General features: G+C 36.2%; 1 long non-coding RNA gene and 1 pseudogene across 1 annotated transcript; one reads left to right on the forward strand and one right to left on the reverse strand.

Annotated features, from left to right (window-relative positions):
- Positions 1 to 199: 199 nt before the first annotated feature.
- LOC109061881 lies at positions 200 to 10,484 on the forward strand (annotated as a pseudogene).
- A 7,700-nt stretch (positions 10,485 to 18,184) lies between these two features.
- On the reverse strand, positions 18,185 to 18,696 carry LOC122145242. Its single transcript, XR_006160186.1, has 3 exons — positions 18,682 to 18,696; positions 18,397 to 18,594; positions 18,185 to 18,316 (listed from the first exon to the last, which is right to left on the reverse strand). It is a non-coding gene; the product is annotated as an uncharacterized LOC122145242 (long non-coding RNA).
- Positions 18,697 to 19,928: the final 1,232 nt, after the last annotated feature.

Genomic DNA, 19,928 nt, shown 5'->3' on the forward strand with positions numbered 1-19,928 from the left:
TTCCACTCATTATCCAACACATTATCCAAAACTCTCCTCACAGGAATTGTCTTAATGTGAAACAGCTCAGTCTTAAACACTGTAATGCAATATACATTAGAAAAAAATGTATGTGTTTTGACATCAGATGATGATGATGCTCTTGAAAAACCTGTTTTTTTTTTCTGTATTGGTTCTGATTTAATTTAAGTTCAGAGAAAAACTTTTGCAGTGATGAGTTTCAGAGGTCGAGATGCTGGTTCAGAGATGTAACAGAAAACCTTAACCTCATTCAAGGTAAGCTGATGAATACTAAAATATTGACATGGATTTAAAGTTCACTTTGGTTAGAGAGATTTGAAATTAGTTTTACATATGCACAAATATAAAAGAAACTTTTATTTCCAAACAGGTGTAAACAGCATTGTCTCTACACCACAGTTTTGGCTTCAGTACATCACCAGAATCTTATACTTCTGTATCAATACTAAATCAGTACATTAGATGACAAATAACTCATAATAAAAGATGAGTGAATTATTAGTACTCTCTACTGTCAGGTGGCATTGCATTATGAATATACAGCTCCCCTAAACCAACAGTACTGGTGATTACCTATATGTAATGGTTAATCCACCAGTATGTGTAAGCTCTTTAGCCACAGTAGTGTTTCTAATGATAAAATATAATTGGTATTATAAATTAATTTTTGAATGTAATGTTTTACAAGAAAAGCAGAAAAAGAAATAGTAAAAGTACATAAAAACAATGCCAGCAAGAATGCAAGCTGTTATCAAGGCCAAAGGAGGCCATATAAAATAATTTTATTTATTTATTTATTTTGTTAAGATGGGTGAATAAAGACTGTTTAGTTGTTTCAGTTTGTTATTTGCCTAATAAATGACAATGTTAAGTTTTAAATAGGTTTTTGGCAGATTCCTACAATTTTTGTGTTGTCTCTTTATTATGACAGATGGTCTAATTAATTGGTTAAGCACATACAGTGTTGACAGATTGATTAGACTATATGTACTGACTGTAATTGGGCATCTGAATTTAAAATAATAATAATAATAATAATAATAATAATAATAATAATAATAATAATAATAAGGCACTTTACTATTTTTCTGGAAAAAACAGTAAATTTGAAAATTCATGGATAACAGCAATAATTATATTTTATCATTAGAAACACTACTTTGACTAAAGAGCTAACAAATGCTGGTGGATTAAACATAACCGAAACATAAAAAAATTATTTGGGTAATCACTAATAATGATTATTGTAAAGTTATTGTGAAGTATCACTGAATATCACATAATACAGAAACAATACACCATCTAAATTCTAAATAAATTTTAAAGTTTTAATAAGGTTTAAGATGTTAGTGTTTAAGGACATTGGGATTGTCTCGTCATCTCAGTGTTTCCTGTCTGTCTGTCTCCGTTGATCTCTTTCTCTTTCTCTTTCTCTCTTTACCTGTTATTAAAATGCAGAAGTGAGAGGAGATTTAGTGCTTTTGCAGAAGGCACCGGTTCTCAGGAGGAACAAATAACATCTAAATCATCATTATTCATGGTAAGATAGTAAATACTCCAACATATATAAAGACAAACTTTTACTAGGGAATAGACAGAAGTCTTAATCTCAGAGTAAGGGTGCGGTGCTGAGCTCATTGCTGTGGATGATGTCAGCATACTTAATAGCTATGCACACAGTGATTGGCTGATAGGGGAGGGCTCTCTGTCAGAGATTCTTTCATAGAAATTCTGTAGAGTGTGATATTATGTTTCCATTTTCAAATAAAGGTTTAAAAATAAAAAGTGTTAATTGCCACATTCAAATAAAGATTTTAAAATGCAGGCTAAGAGTCACTAATTAAACAAACATACTTTCAACTAACAGATAACAACAAACACGTCTGATAGTACATAAAAACAAACATTAAAAAAAATTACGTTAACAACCTCCAAAATCAAAGGTGATACTTTTTTAAAAGCTCATACACTGTAAAAAATGATTCACTTTATTTACTCAATAAAATTGTTTAAAATTTTACATCCAATATTATTAATTAAATTTAACACATTAAAATTAATTAGAAATAATCAAATTAGATGCTTACAAGCAACCATTCAAAATGAGTAGAAGAACATGAAAAAATTAAGTAAAATTTATACAAAAATATTGATTTCATTGAGAGAAAAAAAAAAAACAAACAACAACAAAAAAACACTATGCTAAAGAATGCTATGTTATACATGTCAGGCCAGTAGTTGGCGATCATGAAACACCCAGTGAAAACATTATATATGCATGCACATGATGTCAGCCTTTTTTACAAATTCACATTTTTGTTGCTTATATAGATATGATACAGGCATCATGTTCAAAAGCTTGTGTCTTAAGGCCCCCAAAACAGAGTTATTGAAGACACCTAAAGTTCACAAACAGAATCACTGAAGGAGAAAAGGGTAAATTTATAGGGGTTACCATTATAGTGGTCAGTGTTTGCTTTAGTTGGTCTCTTGACCCTTAGCTTTTTAATATTACATTTTGTATGGCTGTTGGAACTGAATTATAACAGCTAGAAATGCTCAGAGTAAAGAAGATCAGTGGTGTTGGTTATGATTTTACATAATCATTGTTTGGCCTGAGTGTTGCAAGTAGAGCTTGTAGTATTGCAGCCCCTGTAATTCAACAATAGAATACCCAAAATTTTCTGTAAAACCCAGAGTTTAAGAATTCTGATTAAAAAAAAATTGTTGTGGGATAGGGAGGACTTATTTTAGGCACACAGTGACATCAAGAACCAGCGTATGAATCTCAAGAATGGTGACAAACAGCATATTCAGATTAACAGATGAACTGTAAGCATCACAAAACAAGCCACTAAAAATTGAGTTTTGATTTGGTGGCACCCAGAATGCAGTGCAACATGCTTTTTGATGGTCACCATTGTTGAGGTTCTCAGCCTGATTCTTGATGTCTGCCTAAATGAAAAAAAAAAAAATCTTTTTTTTTAATGTTGTGAACAGAAGTGCTTCTAAGAATCTCTCTATTTGATTATGCTGAAAATACCAGACCTTACACTGTTCATCCCAAAGGACGCCTGTTGCTGATAAGATACAACCAACTCAGAAATCTAGATCAAATGATGTCAAAACAACCAACACCACCTGATCTTATTCTTCTTTGGCTTGTCTAACTGCTGTATTACAATTAAAGCAACCAAAAAAGTTGTTTAAAAGTTTAAGGGTCAAGAGCTCAACTAAAGCAAACACTGACCACCGTAATGGTAACCAAAAATGTAGCTTATTCTACTTCAGTGATTCTGTTTGTTAACATCAGGTGTCTTCAATAACTCTGTTTTGGGGGCTTGAAAACATAAGCTTTTGAACACAATGCCTGTGTCATCTCCATGTAAGCAACAAAAACATGAATTTGTGAATTACATTTTTGCTCTGTGTTTCTTAATCACCAAATACTGGCCTGGTATGCATAACATAGTATTCATTAGCATAGTGTTTTGTTTTTCTTTCTCAAAGAATTTTGTTTTTTTTAAACTTTACTTATTTTTTTTTTTGTGCTATTTGACTCATTTTGAATGGTTAATTTCTAAACATTTCATTTGATTAATTCTAATGAATTCTTATGTGTTAAATTTAATCAATAATATTGCTTGTAATCTGTTGCCACAATTTATTAAGTAAATATAGTGTATTATTTTTAACAGTGTACACCAACTACGCACACATTTCCTATCATGTATGCCTATGAAAGATGATCGAACCAATCAGAGTAGGTATGGGGCGGGTTAACATGTGCAACCCCACCTCTATATGCAGGCTGCAGCCAGGTGCTTCTCGTTTTTTGTCCAACAAAACCAGTATTTTTGTATACCTTTTACTTATTTTTTTTCATGTAATTTTACTCATTTTGAATGATTGCTTGTAAGTATCTCATTTGATTAATTCTAATTAATTCTAATGTGTTAAATTTAATTAATAATATTGCTTGTAATCTGTTGCCACAATTTTATTGAGTAAATATAGAGTATCACTTTTTACAGTGTAATACATGCAAACGTTAAAAAAAAGTTACGTTAATAACCTCCAAAATCAAGGGTGATACTTTTTTAAAAGCTCATTATCGTCAAATGTTTCTAAAACGTTTACGTTCTGAGGCAGATTGGCGCCAAAAGCCATTTTAGGAATAGTTTGTGACTTGGTCTTTGTGACTAAGGAGTCCTCTTCACTACTTCTTACGCTTCACAGATTTAGTGCTAAAATGCTTTGTGAAATACTCTTAGAGCGAGTCCTTAATTTAGGACTGACACGCCCATTATTTTTAAGATTTTCTCCTAAATCGGCAAGTTATGAGCTACTTTTAGCTTTAAGATTTTTTGTGAATACTGGCCCAGACCTATATAGATTTAAAAGTGTCTTCTATCAGTTCATATTAATAGACTATCAGACAGTATTGAGGCATTGTGTGTGTGTGTGTGTGTGTGTGTGTGCCTCAATACTGTCTGATAGTCTATTAATATATATATATAATCTCTAATATACACACACACACACACACACACACACACACACATATATATTACCAGTTTGCTGTAATTGAAGATTTTTATCTGTCTTTATAAATACAAATATTCTCTTTTTTTTTTCTTTTTGTACAGGATCAAGCCTTATACTTCCTTCTGTCTTCCTAAGTTTGTGTGACTTTTGTGAGTTACTGAGTGAATCCTGAACATTGGAAAGGAAATGCAAACATTTGAGTGTTAAGGAGTAAAACTACTTCAGATCTTGTTCTTGTCCCGCAGAAGTGAATCATTGAAGTATAATGGCATCTGTCAAAGAGCTGCTTGTGAACTCACTGAACGAACTGATAAAAGATGATCTGAGGACGTTTCAGTGGTACTTGAAGAATCATAAGCTTATTCCAAAGTCTGAAATGGAGAATGCAGATGTTTCAGACACAGTGGACAAGATGGAGGAGTGTTTTGGACCAGAAGAAGCTGTGAAGATCACGGTAGACATCCTGAGGAAGATGAACAAGAACCCTCTGGCTGAAGAGTTAGAGAACAAATACAATGAAGGTAAAATGTTAGACATACAGTAGTGACTGTTTACAAGTATTAAGGTTTGACTTCAACTCTGCTCTTGATCAACTCAAAAATTTGTAAGTAAATGAAGATCAAATAAATAAAATAATCATAAAATTCTTAAAATACAAAGCAGATAATGTGAAAATAAAATATGTAAAAATAAAATTACAACGTGTCTACACCAGATGTGACAATTGTCACGTCATGCTGCACCACGCCCAACCTCCGGCATGACCCATATTTCATAAAAAAGAATTAGTAACTGCTAGATAATGACCACCTTCTTTTAATACACAATCATTAATTTTAATTATTAATTAGCTTACAAAGCACAAATTTAATTTGCTGAGCAAACTTCAGTGATCCCTTGGATCTCTTAAAATGGTAACTACAGTTTACTGCAGAGCAACTCTTTTTGTCGGTGTGAAAAACACAGTTATGGACAATTAAATTATTCAATCTCCTCCTGAAACTCCCGAAAGAAGCCCACTGTGACTACTTCACTCAGATAATCCAGATTATGTTCTCATAACGTTCTGGCAGGGTTCTCTCAAAGTTATGAACAAATGTTCCTCCAGTAACATTAATGGAACGTTTGATCAACGTTATCTGTTCTTCAGTAATGTTCTCAAAAGGTTAGCACAAAACATTATTTATACATTGCTTGTAAAAGGTTTTTTAAATGTCCTCATCATGCTGGGAAAAAATGTTTTTGGAACAACATTCCTCGAACATCCTTTAAACATTTAGAATCACAACCAACTTCAAATGAATTGTTGAGGTTGTGTGTGCTGTTTTATGTAAAGCTTATGCAAGTGTTAAAATGAAACACTCGAAAAAAATAATCTCATATTGTCGTAAGTATTTGATGAATGTTCCCATAATGTGGCAGAAAACATTCTTTGAATGTCCTTTTACTATTAATGATCACTAACTTTCTGGCATACGGTTGGATGTTACGCAGCAGAATCCCCCGTGTTTAATAAACACAGCTCAGTGTTCATATGCGTGTTCACAAAACACTTACATTGCGTGAGGACGTTAGAGGACATTACTGCTGTCATTTGATCTGCATTTTCATCTTTCTCTTTCTTTATCAATGCACAAATGACCTTTGTACACATTATTGCATTTACTGAAAGAGAAACAAACAAAAGTATAGGGTCAAGAGCCCAAAAATAAGAACTAATTTCTAAACCTCAGTTAATTATCAGTAAGTCAGTCTGGTTAGTAATGTGTGAAGCTGGTGATGCTGTTTGTGGAGATGATTAATTCAATTCAATTAAATTCAATTAAATTCAATTCAATTCAAGTTTATTTGTATAGTGCTTTTTACGATACAAATCATTGCAAAGCAACTTTACAGAAAATTAAGTTTCTACAATATTTAGTAGTAGCTTATCAGTGGTGACTGTCAGTTCATGTGCATACGGCAGAAATGTTCACAAACAGACGTAAACAAACAGACGATTAACACTATTAACAGCAATTATGCAATCAAACTTATAGCAAAATGTGGTAGTTCTGTATGTTGTCTCTGGGTTAGCATCATCTGAGGTCCTCTGAGGGGCTGGCATCATCTCTTCTCAGGTGTTCTGGATCCAGACTGGAGCTTGTGTAAATCCTAGTTACCACGGGATGTAGATCCAGCAGAAACAGAGAAACAAATAGAGACATAATTAGCATAGCTGCTGTTCCAGCCAAGTAAAATTAATTAGTTTAACCCAAGCTAAAGAATAATTATGTGCATTTGATCAGATATAACTGCAGTCTCATAAAATTATGAGATGCATTATTTGAATGCTTGGCCAAAGAGGTGTGTTTTTAATCTAGATTTAAACAGAGGAAGTGTGTCTGAACCCCGAACATTATCAGGAAGACTATTCCAGAGTTTGGGAGCCAAATGCGAAAAAGCTCTACCTCCTTTAGTGGACTTTTGCTATCCTAGGTACTATCAAAAGTCCAGCGTTTTGTGACCTTAGGGAGCGTGATGGGTTGTAGCGTGGTAGAAGACTAGTTAGGTACGCAGGAGCTAAGCCATTAAGGGCCTTATAAGTAAGTAATAATATTTTGTAACTGATACGGAACTTAATAGGTAGCCAGTGCAGAGACTGTAGTATTGGGGTAATATAATAATATTTTCTTGACCTGGTAAGGACTATAGCCGCTACATTTTGGACTACCTGTAGCTTGTTTATTGAAGATGCAGGACAACCACCTAGAAGTGCATTACAATAGTCCAGTCTAGAGGTCATGAATGCATGAACTAGCTTTTCTGCATCAGGAACAGGTAACATGATTCTTAGCTTGGCAATGTTTCTAAGATGGAAGAATGCTGTTTTTGTAACATGGGAAATATGATTTTCAAAAGACAAGTTACTGTCTAATATAGTCCAATTAATCATCCTCTGCTGAGATCTTCAGAGATTTAACGTCTTCTTTTATTTCAGTTGATTTCATCCATGGCTGTAGATGGAAGTCCGTTTCTGTTCTTGTTGTTTCTCCATCCTTCAGTGTTTCTGCTTGTTCACAGCAGGTGTTTGAATGTTTGAAAGAATGTTTTGGGAACATCATACTAACCTTTAAATGATGTTCTAATAACATTGAGGAAACTGAACATTTTTATGCTATTGTAATGTTACAAATTCTACATTCCTAGAAGGTTTAGATGTTAATAACGTTGAAAGAACGCTTCAGAAACATCATACTAAAAAAAGGTTCATTTAACATCAAGAAAACCGGACATTTTAATGTTTAAAAACATTCTTAGAAGAAAAATTTGTTCGCTGTGATGCTGTCAATCACAGCCATTAATCATGATTTCACACCCCGTTTTTGGTTGGCTCTCGCTCCATTTATTTACATAGAGAGGATGCGGTTTATGACTTACTGCAGCTAGCCAGCAGATGGCGATAGAAATGTTTTGGCTTCACTTTTTAGGTTGTGTGATGCACACACCGTTGAGTTTTCCTCTCTCTCTTACACACACGCACACATACTTGCATATAGTGTTTGTATCATATCTTTGCTGAGAGTGATGCAGGTCTGTGAAGGAAAGCCCTTGTATGGAGATGGTTTGGGCTTGCAAATTACTAACCTCCAACATGCAATCGTTCATTAGATTACTCCAAATTCATTAGCATTAGAACAAGGTTAAAAACAAATTCAGGTTTGACTTTTTTTTGATAGTGCATTTAACACATTCTGTTGACGCCACGTAATGTTGCACCTACATATCTACTAACTCTCACTGGAGTGTTTGTTGAGTATTAGTAGACTGGTAGGGTTAGGGTTAGAATAAGTTGACATGTAATTGCAAAGTTACTCAAAGTCAGTAGAATGTCTGCTGGGAGACCATCACAATAAAGAGTTAGCAGATATGAAGCAGACAGTCTACTAATACTCTGATATCACACTTGTGGTATTTGTAAAAAGATTCAAAGACCAGATTATAATTTACATATAGATTTTATTATAAATAATCATTGACCCCCCCCCCCCCATCTTTCTCAAAGGTTCAACTGCAGACAGTAAAACCAGAAAAAAAATAATACACAAACATAAGAACAAAACACAACAAGAAAACAAAACTAGACTACAGGCAGATATTGGTTGGTGATTCACAAACATGTCATCAGAAATACCCGAATGATATTTACACTGATCTATATGTGGTGGAAAATGAGACTGGAGGAACAGTGAGTGAACAGATCGAACTGAATCACAACAAACTATCTTCAAAAAACAACACAACAACGACCAACAACAACATCAAAAAACAAACATAACGAACAAACAAAAAAAAAATTACTGACGCCGGGAATCGCAGGAGTGGGAAAGACAGTCTCTGTTAATAAATTCATTCTTGACTGGGCTGAAGGAAAAGAAAATCAGGACATACTCTTCGTATTTCCACTCCCATTCCGTAGACTGAATATGAATACACAAAAGTACAGTCTCATGGAACTGCTTAACAAGTACTTCTTTAGTGGTCCTGAAGAACTGTCCTCTCTTCCTGAAGGTGACGGTAAGGTCATGTTTATTTTTGATGGGCTGGATGAATATCTCTTCCCTCTGAACTTTAAACAGCGCAACAGATTAACAGATGTGTATAAAAAAACAACAGTGAGTAAGATAGTAACAAACCTGATCAAAAGACGTCTGGTCTCCTCTGCTCTCATCTGGATCACATCCAGACCAGCAGCAGCCGGTCTGATACCTCGAGACTACATTGATCAGGTGACAGAGTTGCGAGGATTCAATGATGAGCAAAAAGAGCAATATTTCATCAAAAACAGCAGCCCTGAGGTCTGTCTTCTGTTGGATCTCTCTCACTTTTCTTCAACCATTGCTTGCTCGAGAGAGCAATGACAAATCTTCTGTTGGATCTCTCTCACTTTTCTTCAACCATTGCTTGCTCGAGAGAGCAATGACAAAACACCCCTGGACCTTTTTTCTCCGGTTCCTGCTGGGTCTCTCACTGGAGTCCAACAGATGGAAAAGAAATACCTTGACAATCCTGAACTTAAACCCAAAGACAGGTGCTTTGACCGGGTTATTCTGAAGCTTGGGAAACTGGCCTTTAAACAGCTACTAAAAGGAAACCTGATTTTCTACGAAGAAGATCTTGAGGAGTGTGGAGTAGATGTCAGTGAAGGGTCAGTGTACTTTGGGTTTTGCACTCAGATCTTTCAGGAGGAAAAAGCTGTGTCAGAGAGAAAAGTTTATAGCTACATTCATCGCAGCGTCCAGGAGTTCCTCGCTGCTCTCTACGTGTTTTTCAAACACAAACATTCAGGAAAACAAACATTTCTTAATTCTTGGAGAGAAATAATGCTGCTGAAATCCAATAACTTCAAAAACTCCAAAAAATCATTATTTGACCTTCATAAAGCTGCAGTCACCTGAAGGAACTGCTGCCAAGACTGGAACCTGGACCCTTTTCCTCCAGTTCCTGTTGGGTCTCTCACTGGAGTCCGATCAGAGTGACCTGAAGAAACTGCTGCCAAGACTGGAACTGAAAACAGAGAATGTCAAAGAGACTGCTGACTATATCAAACAGATGATAGAGAATGAAAAATGTCAGAGTGAACTGAAAGATGACTTTGGAGAGGATCTTTCAGCACAGAATCTCTCCTCTGCTCAGTGGTCCGCTCTGAAGAGTTCAGAAGAAACTCTCGAGAGGTCTGAACTGCAGCAGTTCAGCAGATCTGATGAAGGACAGAGGTTGGCAGCGACCCCAAACCAAAGAAGAGCTGTGTAAGATTCAACTTTTAAAGTTATATGCACTATTGATTATAATTCAATTTAAAATCACAGTCTTCTATTTGAATCTATTTTCAAACATAACTTGGTGATGAAAAGCTTCATTAACATTGTCCATTACTCCCGTCTTCACATGCTCCTTTGTAAAGTTTAAAGAACAGCACTTATTTTAAATAGAAATGTGCTGTGGCATTATATTTCTTTATAAATAGAAACAAGTAAGTGATCTTTTGAACTGTAACATATCAACAGCCCCTATGAAAACATGCAGTCTTTACAGGTAAATTACCCTTTGAGATTTCAAAAATACTTATAAATCAGTTCTAGGAATTTTCTAGAATAAGAAGTTGTACATTTCCAGCTACTCATCCTAACCTTCACTTTAGAATACTGATCTAAGTGTCAGTAATCAGTAATCCCTTTAGAAGGATGTAGTAACACTATCCAATACGAGTGCGCTCCAGTGTGGCAGCAGAGCACGGGGTCTGATTAAACTGTCACAACTCTTTTGATTACACACAGGTGAGTACCCACTAGTAAAGCGAAAGAGATGATCAATTTACACTTTGTTTGCGTCGCTTGATCTGAGGTGTCTACAGTGCTCTATCACAAGAGTTCCTGTGGCTCAGTGGTAGAACACTGCATTTGCAGCACAAAAGGTTGTGGGTATGATTCCCAGGGAGCACACATTATGGTTAAAAAAAAAGTCACTTTGGATAAAAGTGTCTGCTAAATCCATATGTGTAAATTACACCACATTAAAGAACGCCAAAACGGTGTTCATTGCTTGAATTTCCTAATAAAATAAACAGAATTTAAAATCTGAGACTGTTTCATTTATCAAAAGTAACAACGTACAAAGCTAAGCCTATTGCGATTTATTGGATGGGAGGGGCACTATATGTACTGTTCATTCATCAACTGAAAACAGCATCAATAGAGTTGTTTAAGAGTTGATATTTGTTCATAAAAAAGAGAATCTATTAAAATCGAGATTTTTTTTTTTTTTTAACCCAGCCCTAGTTGTTTTAGTGGCCTCCACTGTCACTGCAGGGTGTTGAACATGAAAAGTGCACAGTCTCTGTTCATCTGTTCTCGTCATAAATAAATAAATAAATAAATAAATAAATAAATGCATACGCCTGTATGCTCATCCTGTAGGTTCATTATTAAAAATGAAAATGTGAAAAGCAATTAAATGTGTTATTATAATTAAAATATGAAAATTAAATTGACGCGTAATAATAGATTATGACGGAATTTCTTTTTATGCTAAAGTCTAACGCAACCCCTGAAATATACATAAGAAAAACATGCAATATACAACAAATACATAAGTCACTTGCATTTAAAATTATGACAGCACTGGGCATGAAAGATAAATGGTTAACTTTCCTTGTTGCTCGTGGTTATAGTGTCTCCCTGAAGGCAACATTAGAAACTCTCCATAAAGGGTGTTAGACAAATCCTCATCTATCCTTAAAGCCTTTTGCTTGATTTTACATTGGTTTAGATCATTCAAATATCTCTGCATCTTACCAATTATCTATTTAAATTAAATGTTTAAATTAAAAAGGTAACAAAAGCATGAACATCTCCAAATGTTATGGAAGGATTTTAACCTAGAAACAGGTTAAAAGGTTCTCAAACTTTTTTCTTTCACACCCTCATTAAACCTTAAAAAAAAGCCAACTGCACACTTTCAATTGCCATGGCTGCTTTTTATTCCCATTGATCTTCCGCACCCCCTGGCGGGAGTGCCTCACACTTTGAGAACCATGATCTAAGCTGATAAAACCTACTTTTTACAAAAGATTTTATCTGTGTATCAAAATAGAGACAAGTTGTTTATGACGCCTCTGTGGTATTGGTAGTACATCTTCATAAATAAAAATCTCTCATTTACTATTTACGTTTTACTATAACGTTTAATGCCATCTTATTGTAGATCTTTTTTTGTACTCCTCAACTTAAAGTTGTTTTTTGGATAAAACGGTCTGCCAAATGAATCAATGTAAATGTAGATTTTCTGTCCAACTCTTTCCAACTCCCAAATGGAGCATAACAAGTGTGACGGCTGGGAGTTTTGGGGATTAAACATCCTTATAGGAAACACACAAACTAGATATTATCTTGTTTTCTATACATTTTTAATTTTAGCATAACTAATTAGTGTATGTGCATCTGCATTATTTTCTCTGTGACATCATCATAAGCAGACTTCTTAAGTGTTATTAACATACAGTAGTAGCTTAGTTTTTGTATCTTTTATACCACTTTTTACTTATAATAAACTGTACAGTACATGGCAGTAAACCCTACTACCTGTGATGATTGTAATGACAATCAACATGAAAGATGAAGTTCAAATTTGTGTTTGTGTGTTTATAGTGTGGATCATGAAGGACAAATCATGATGTTGGATCCAAATACAGCACACAGTCAATTCATATATGCTCAACCTCACCTACATCTAATGGTTGTGGTGCTATAGATGTTTCTCTCTTCTTATTTTCAGGTTCCTGTGATCTCACATTGGATCCAAACACAGCAGACAGTCAATTCATACACAAACCACACACAAACGACCATGATACACAAATCACTGGGTGCGTAAATTATACTGTTTGTCCAGAAAGTGACTAATAGTTAAATTCAATATCTGAAATAATGTGATGCTAGATCTCCTAATCATAATAATACCTCTATGTCTAAGTTAGTTGGAACGCTAAGATTTTCTGGACCTAATTTATTAGTTTATATTTAATTTTGTACACTGTTTGTAAATCAAAAACATCTCACTCTTTCATTCGGTCTTCAGGTCCTGTAACCTCAAATCTTCTGGGCTCAGTACTGACCCTCTGCTGAAGTGTCAGTCTTGTGTTCATATAGCTGAGCCAGATCAGTGGGTTCAGATTGAGCCGTTGCTCTGTACAGATGAAGGAGCATCAAAGTTCAGGCTCAGCACTCGACCAGGCCGTTACGAGTGTGTCAGGACCAGGATGAGATGGGTCTGTGATTGTGACGTCACTCTTCAGTATCACACCGTAGACGGCCGGTTCCTCAACACAGAGCTGGAGAGACTGCAGTGCAACCGAATCGCTCCAGTGATGGACGTGACGGTGATCTCAGGGAAGCTGGAGGAAGTTCATCTGCCACATTACGCCTGTTTAGGAGAGTCTGAAGCTTCCCTCAGAGATGCTGTGAAAGTCCTCAGCATAGAAGATGAAGGATCATATGTAGAACCAGTGCAGTTGACACGGTTCCATGCTAAGATTGTCCAACCATCCTTCTCTCGTAAAACATTAATTATAAATTGGAAAAAACAATGGGACGAACACTGTGATCTTCTTCTCTACATGCGCTCTAAAGCTCCTCTCATTCTACATGTATACTTATTTCCATTTGATGATTGTGCGAAAAAAAAAGTTGAGAAGAAGGAAGAGTCAAATGTTTTGATCCCACATCCCAGACCTGACAGACCATTTAGGATGAAAACGCCACACATTCTTGATGTTCCTGGTGCCAATGTCCATCCCATAGAAGGGATTACACTGAGAAGAGAAATGGAACCAAACTTCTTCAAGATCAAGACACGTCTGGAGAACGATCTTCAAATGACTCTTACCAGAGGACAAGGTAAGGAGGAGGTCTGGACTGCAACACTGGAGAAAGATGAACTTGATCTGATTCATCTACAGAGAGACGAGACGCGTCCACAGAGAGACGAGACATGGCCACAGAGAGACGAGACATGGCCACAGACACACAAAAACGAGACCACAGAGAGACGAGACATGGCCACAGAGAGACGAGACGCGTCAACAGAGAGACGAGACGCGTCCACAGAGAGACGAGTCGCGTCCACAGAGAGACGAGACGCATCCACAGAGAGACGAGACGCATTCACAGAGAGACGAGACGCATCTACAGAGAGACGAGACGCGTCCACAGAGAGACGAGACACGTCCACAGAGAGACGAGACGCGTCCACAGAGAGACGAGACGCGTCCACAGAGAGACGAGACGCGTCCACAGAGAGACCAGACATGGCCACAGAGAGACGAGACGCGTCAACAGAGAGACCAGACATGGCCACAGAGAGACGAGACGCGTCAACAGAGAGACGAGTCGCGTACACAGAGAGACGAGTCGCGTCCACAGAGAGACGAGGCGCGTCCACAGAGAGACGAGACGCGTCCACAGAGAGACGAGGCGCGTCCACAGAGAGACCAGTCGCGTCCACAGAGAGACGAGTCGCGTCCACAGAGAGACGAGTCGCGTCCACAGAGAGACGAGACGCATCCACAGAGAGACGAGACGCGTCCACAGAGAGACGAGACATGGCCACAGAGAGACGAGACGCATCCACAGAGAGACGAGACGCGTCCACAGAGAGACGAATCACATCCACAGAGAGACGAGACGTGTCCACAGAGAGACGAGACGCGTCAACAGAGAGACGAGATGCGTCCACAGAGAGACGAGTCGCGTCCACAGAGAGACGAGTCGCGTCCACAGAGAGACGAGACGTGTCCACAGAGAGACGAGACGCGTCAACAGAGAGACGAGGCGCGTCCACAGAGAGACGAGTCGCGTCCACAGAGAGACGAGTCACGTCCACAGAGAGACGAGACGCATCTGATGAGTGAGGCAGATAAAGCAAGATATTTTGATGATCACACAGGGTATAACAATAAAAGAATTAAAAATAATCATATCATACAATATAAACAACCACAACAAAAACAAGAAAGCTAAACTCATCTCAATTCTTCAGTAGTGAGTGTAACCAGTCAGGACGGTATGAGAAAGATCTGTGGCATTATACACAGTGATGCTGTGAAAGCTAAACTCATCTCAATTCTTCAAGAAGAGAACCTTTTCCACTTTTAAAAATTGCTCTGATTCTACGCTTTGAGCTCAGGGAGCATCTCAGACTGAAGTATACTCTAGTGAGGATACAAGAAAAATATTGAATTATATTAAGCAATGAAAATATACTTATTTTAAAATATTAAGTCATAATAACATTACAAATAAGTATCACAATAGTATAATGAACATTAACTTCCAATAGATAACCACATAAAGGAACGTCTAAGTACAGGAAAGGTGAAATGAGTTCAATGTATACCCACATTTATACTTGTATTTTTCTAACTGTGTATTTCAGACTTGTTGGTAAATTTCTGGTGTACGTTTTTTCTTGGTTAAAGATTAGCCATAATCTATCGAATTTAGCATTTTACCCAAAATGTCACTAATGACACAAAGTTTTGTGAACAGCAATCAGGGAACAACATTAATTATTTTCTTGTAACTTTTGATGGTTGGAATATAGAATAATCATGTAAATTTCATTCAGTCTAATAAAGGGTTCTAATAAAGGGTAAATAAGATTGCATTCAATATTTTGTTGTTTAAGTATTTAACATGGGTGGGGGTGGGGAAGTTTTGAATATTTCGATAAATGGAAATTTTCTGAATGGTAGAGCATCTGAATAATGTGCAGTAATATAAGAATGTTGTGGTTGTTTACCATTGTATATGGGTGGGACAAGACACACCAATTTTTTATGACCAATGATATTGGACCCACTCACTTCTAATTCCTCAGTGCAAATGTCTGTTCACTTTTCAGAGCGTCGTCAAGCATATCCATTCCACTTGAGGAATGCCTTAATAAATTAAACTCCATTCCGTGTTTTAGCTACAGCCTTGACCATGCTGCTGCTTCCTCAAATCCATTCCACTTGGCTCATTCAGAATCCATATAAATTAATCTGCATTTCATTTTTTCAATACTTACACCTGCTGCACTCCCACATCCCAGACACAGCAAGCTAAACAAAGCATCTTACCATATCTGCTGCTCAGGTCTCAAGCCCATGCCCCTTTAATCCCAACACTAAAATGCCCCTTCAGTCCATTGCTAGGTGTCTTTCAGTCTAGGTGCCCCTAAATCATGATTTCAACCAATGGGGTCCACCCCCTTAACCCCACTCCCCCACTCCAAGAACTGCAATTTCTCTGCTCTCCGATTTTTCCCTTGCCCCTCTAGAGGTCTGTGCATGCCACTGATGAGGTCCATATGTTCAACACAATGATTGTTAGCTTGAGGTGAGTATCAATACAAGTTGAGTGTTATTGATCACAAGTGGAGGCGATTAGAGGTCTGAGATGAGTGATCAGAGAGAGTTAGAGAGAATTTTGTCAATTCAACTACATTGGACAAATGACAATGGATAAAAAGTAGTAAAATAAGTTGAACATTTTCGAAATTTGATACAGATTTTTTTTTACAGTGAAGATGCACTTCTTCTATTTGACCAGCAGATGAGAGCAGAGAAAGAGAAACATAAGCCAAAATATTCAATGCTTATTTAAAGCAGAATGTCATTTTGTCCCCCCTCTACAAAATACTGGAATTCTCAGTAAATATATTTCTCCATCATATTTAATATTTTGGCTTTCATCAGTATATGTGCTTACTGAGCTCAATCAACCCCTGCACATTCACACAAACAAACACACACACACACACACACACACACACACACATATATATATATATTAGCAAAATCAAAAATTTGAGCTGGAAGTTTTTGAAGTTTGGTTTATATATCACGGAATGACCATATTACAAAAAAAAAAAAAAAAACAGGCTTTCTGAAGTGTTTTACATGGAGTTTGTCAACAACACCCTCGGAGTACTCAAATTAGTAAACAAACAGACTAAAATGTGCAACCTTAGCTTTCATACCTGCTGTTCTAATCAGTGTTTATTTCAAAATTTAACCAACTATCATCAAGCACAGTGTTTCTCAACCCTGATCTTGGGTGCCCTTCACACTGCACATTTTAGCTGCATCCCAGTTTATAAGCTGTGTCTGAAATTGCTCACTCATTCACTAATCCCTATATAGTGTATGGCAGTTGAGTGCACTATATCAGAAAGGAGTGAAGGAAATAAGTGAACGGATTCGGACAGTGACGTATACACTGTGCGTGAGACTTGGAGCTGTTGCAAAAACATCTTCGTCACGTATGTACTTTTATATTACATATAAATAATATTAATAGCAATAACACTCAGAATTACTTTATTGTAATTATACATACCTCCGGGTCAGCTTTGTGGTTTCATTGATGGTATATTATTAATTTGTTTTGTAATGCTTTTATGTTCATAATCATACTATTAAAATACTGAGAACAAAAATAAACACACATTAACACATGTTCATAATTTTATGTATTTAGTATCTTGAAACTCTACTGAGCAGCGTTTTGAGCTCAGATAAGAAGCCTTAGATGACTGGCCCTCTGACGACTGTATTTTTTATTTTCCAACAAACTATAAAAACATTGTAAGTTAAAGGGTCATGAAACCCCACAAATCCTCTCTTGTACTGATCCCACGGCCGATACACACTATTTTTTCTGAGATTTTAGCAGAGGTGTTTGTGTTGCACATCATGGAAGACAATGTTAGCATTCGATAATTTTAACTGTTGGAGAAAACTGGTTAATTTTAAGCTTTTTTGCTCCGGGTTTGAAATCTACATTGGGTTGAGGTCACAATTTGTGACGTGGCAATGGACATCGATGATGACACGTCGGTGTCTATTAAATTATTCATGAGACTACGTGTTCTTATCCAATGAGAAGACGCTTCGCTTCATTACTCAACAGCGTGTGTTGATTTGCCATGACAGACGTTTCAGACTGCGAGACTGCGTACATTAACTGAGACAATCGTTTGAAAGGAGCTGGTACATGAAGAACACGTTCAACCAAACACTGGACATGAACATACACACACACACACACACACACTGTGAGATCTTACCCAGCCAGTATTCTCTCTCCACATTCCCAAATCCTCTCTTGTACTGATTCCACGGCCGATAGAAATTCACACTGCCGTCCATTCTCCTCTGAATCACCTGTGACGGGTTTATGTAGAATATATGATTTATAATGAATCTTGTGATGTGTTTTTAATGATCTAAAGTCACATTCCTACCGTCCATCCTCCTTTGTCTTCATCTTTCCCATCTGAGATCATCTGACAGTAAACCCAGACAGGAACGTCATCTTTTGGATATATGGGATAAATCCCACTGATTTTTTGTCCTGAGTAATAAATGTCAGAACAGTCGAATGGCATGAATTTACAGTCATTGCTGAATACAAGTGGAAGAAGAGCCACCAAAAAAATCATCTACAGAGACAGAGAGAAATAGATTAACTTCACACTAAAATGAAGCTGAAAACATCTCTAGGAATGTAGAGTTAATGATGAACTTACTGCCATCTTCTCAATCTCTCCTCAGTGGATCACAACAGATATGTGTTTTACCAAGAAAAAAATAACAAACACTTTCATATTGTGTCTGGAATTTCAAATTTATGAATGTTCTGTAAAGTAACTCACCATTTGCATTGTTCTGTTTGAAACAAACACTCTTTATATATCTGTCAGATTCTCAGGCTCCTCCTCTGCATCTTTAAATGTCCACTATGAAGCACCAGATGTCTAGCTACATGATCATATTATCTGTAATTTATGTAAAAATAAAAAGAGAGCTAAATACACACAAAATTAAATATAACATAGACGAAAGCGGCCACAACAATGTTATTTATATTATTTAATTGAATTATATTTAAAGTGTACACAAAACAATGTTATTTATATTATTTAATTTAATTATATTTAAAGTGTACATTGCCTCTGACACACTCACACACGACTTGCACTCAGATTGTCCGGTAGAGCCAGACAAATATACTAACAAAATATGAACGTATAAAATGTTTTAACCATGAACGTATAAAATGTCCAGATTTTTAAATGTTTTAAAATGTTTTTCTCTAGGTTACATGAACGATAAGGGAACTTTCCATGTTATCATTCTGCAAACATTATGCAAATGTTAATTTCAAATGTGAACGTTCTGAAAGGAGCAGCAATATTTAAAAAACGGTAGAAGAATTCCAACCAAAATATTTGTGCTAACGTATTGAGTACATTAGTAAATACCAGAGAATTTGGAACAAACATTCTGTTCATGTCCTTAAAAAATGTTATGTAAGTGAAATGTGCTTTAGGAGCAGCTGACCAGAGTTTGAATCTATTCCTATAACTTATTAACTCAAGAGACATTCATTTTAAACTAAAATGAAGAACATATTAGAAAAGAGGAAGGAAATTTTGGAGTATTTAATAGGCCTGTAATAGAAATTGGATGTGGTGTCCTCACAGTTAATAGATTGACTCAACCATGACCCATGTAACTCAAAGTAAAACACTCCAGAATAAAATTTCCATCAATGTAATATTTATTTATTTTTTTTATTAATTTTTTTGTCAACGTTTTGAGAAAGTTAATAAATACAATATAACTTTGAACAAACATACAAAAAGAATGTTTGCTCATAACTTTGAAAGAATGTTCCCTGTTAGCTGTGCAATAATATTTCACTCTGTTGTACAGCAATTACCTTTTTGTTTTCACCTATACATTTTATTTTGAACATGTTGTGTGTATTTTG

This window comes from Cyprinus carpio, chromosome A6 (genome assembly GCF_018340385.1).
Source record: "Cyprinus carpio isolate SPL01 chromosome A6, ASM1834038v1, whole genome shotgun sequence".
Classification (NCBI taxonomy): Eukaryota; Metazoa; Chordata; class Actinopteri; order Cypriniformes; family Cyprinidae; genus Cyprinus; species Cyprinus carpio.